The 2,628-nt window shown below is 36.0% G+C and overlaps 1 protein-coding gene across 1 annotated transcript in view; it reads right to left on the bottom strand.

Moving 5' to 3' along the window:
- Positions 1-398: 398 nt before the first annotated feature.
- LOC135112433 (chondroitin sulfate proteoglycan 4-like) overlaps positions 399-2,628 on the bottom strand; it is a 72,893-nt gene continuing 70,663 nt past the window's right edge. Inside the window, exon 20 of the mRNA XM_064026895.1 lies at positions 399-2,628. This exon is cut by the window's right edge and continues 5,683 nt beyond it. The gene's annotated coding sequence lies outside the window, so the exon portion shown is untranslated.

The raw sequence follows: 2,628 nt of genomic DNA, 5'->3' as shown, positions 1-2,628 counted from the left end.
TTTTCTTTCTGTCTGTTTATTAATGTGTATCAGTTTATCTATTTGTTTTTTTTTTTTTATCTTCATTTTTATCTTTTTCTTTGTTTTTTCATCATTATAATCATTATCATTTTGTCCTTGTTCTTGATCTTCTTCTTCATGTTCTTGTTCTTGTTCTTCCCAGTACATTGATTATTATTATTATTATTATTATTATTATTATTATTATTATTATTATTATTAGTATTATTATTATTACTAGTAGTAGTAGTAGTAGTAGTAGTAGTAGTAGTAGTAGTAGTAGCTGTAGTAGATTATTATTAGTACTAGCATTTATATTCCACATCTTGATCTTTTATTTTATCAGTTATTTTATTTATTTATTTTTTTATAATGGGATGTCAGAATAAAACACTCACATCATTTGTCATTTTATTAAAAACTATATATATATGTATTAAATTCTTTGGCACTAAACTGTACAATTACAAACGGTGTTCTCATGGCAAAATAACTTAGTCTTTATACTTTATTTCATTTATTTTTTTCTTCCTCTGTATTTCCTATAGTATTATGTATGGTTGTATGTACACAGTGGATATTCTCGGATTTAAGTAACTGAGACGGAAGACCCATGCTCTCTCACACCCACACACACACACACACACACACACACACACACACACACACACACACACACACACACACACACACACACACACACGCTTTCCCATCAAACCACAATTTCTTTCTCTTTCCTTCCCACCCTCTTCTATTTCCTCTATCTTCTTTTTTTCTTGTTCCTTCTTTAATTTCTTCCTTTATCACCCCTTCCTTATATTCTTCTCTTCTCTTATTTTTTGTTCTTCGTTGTACATTCTTTCCTTCACTTATTTCCTTCCTGATTTTTTACCTTCGTTAGTCTCTTGCTTCTCTTACCCTCCTCTTTCCCTCATTTCTTCTTTCCTTTCCTCTTTTCTCCTTCACTCCTTCCCTTCCTTCCCCACCTGCCTCGCCTTTTGTGAGTAAACCTTAGCAGAGGAGCTAGAGGAGGAGGAAGAGGAGGAAGGGGGGGGGAATGACAGGAGAGGGAGTGGGGGGGGAAATGAAGTTAGGAAAGATAAAAAAGGAATAAGGATGAAGACAAAAATAGGAAGTTTTGGGGGGAGAGAGAGAGAGAGAGAGAGAGAGAGAGAGAGAGAGAGAGAGAGAGAGAGAGAGAGAGAGAGAGAGAGAGAGAGAGAGAGAGAGAGAGAACCTGTAGTTGTAAAAAATTGTCTGGTTCGCGTGATTCCAAAAATTCGTGATAAGAAAGAAAAAAAAGTCACGAAAAAAAGAAGAAAAAAAAATAGCAATGACATACAAGAATAATTTTACTCTCATGAACAAAAGGAAAAGATTCTTGTCTGTAATTTGTCACTTTTAACCCTTTACTCTTCTCTTTTTTTTTTTTTTTTTATTGTTTAATTCTGTTTTGAAGGCGAAGATCTGAGAAGCGAAAAGAAGAGAAACTAATCACTAATTCTTATCTCCATACTTTTGTTTACTTTTTTATTTTCCTTGTTTCATTTTTTTTATTTTTTTTTATTTAGTTTATTAATTTCATTGAACAAACATTAATACAACAAAGGGAAAAGATTTCTTGTCACTAGTTCTTATCGACATTATTTCTAATCTTGCTTTTTTTTTTATATTTTTGTCATAAAGTTCATAATATCTTCCTTCATTTATTAATTTCATTCACCTCTGAAAGCAAACACTCAAAGATCAAAGGAAAAAAAAAGTTTCATCTTCAATTCTTATCACAGATTCTTCTTCCCCTCGTCACTTTCCCTTGATACATTTTTCGTCCTTTACTCATTTACTTAATTCACCTTTGAAAACAAACACCTGAGGAAAAAAAGTCAAGCATTTTTACCTACCCCAATTCATATAAATTTTCCTAAACCTCCATTTACTTTCCCTTGTTAAATTTTTCGCGTTTACTTCTTTCCGGGACTTTGAGAAGAGAAGAAGGCGAAAAGAGAAGAAGAGGAGAAAGGATACTGGGGAGCCTCCAAAAGCCTGAGGGAGACACGGAAAAGAATTTAAGAGAGAGAGAGAGAGAGAGAGAGGGGGAGAGAGAGAGAGAGAGAGAGAGAGAGAGAGAGAGAGAGAGAGAGAGAGAGAGAGAGAGAGAGAGAGAGAGAGAGGGAGGAAAAAAAAAAGGGCCAAAAGCTGCTTAGAAATTAATGAAGACCCAAGGGGGAAAAATTTCTCTTTTACGACAATGCTACCTGAAGAAGTGCGTTATTATCTTTCCCCTTGCGAGCCGCGCGCCGAGATGTTTCCCTTCTTGAGCGTCCCTTTTTTGGCTCTCCGCTTTTGCTTGTCACGAAGAGATTTGCATACTAACTCGAGTGCTTCAGAGAGAGAGAGAGAGAGAGAGAGAGAGAGAGAGAGAGAGAGAGGAGAGAGAGAGAGAGAGAGAGAGAGAGAGAGAGAGAACACGTGAAGTAAGTGGCATTGTAGGTCAAAGGAATGAATTGCATGCAGGAGAAGAAAAGGTACCGGTTAAGAAAAGCAGAGGGAGGAGGGAGAAAGACGGCCCGGGGAGGGGAGAAGGAGAGAGAGAGAGAGAGAGAGAGAGAGAGAGAGAGAGAGAGAGAG

Source organism: Scylla paramamosain, chromosome 23 (genome assembly GCF_035594125.1).
Source record: "Scylla paramamosain isolate STU-SP2022 chromosome 23, ASM3559412v1, whole genome shotgun sequence".
Taxonomy (NCBI): domain Eukaryota; kingdom Metazoa; phylum Arthropoda; class Malacostraca; order Decapoda; family Portunidae; genus Scylla; species Scylla paramamosain.
Note: the sequence above shows the minus strand (reverse complement) of the source record. Positions and strands in the feature narration are given on the sequence as shown.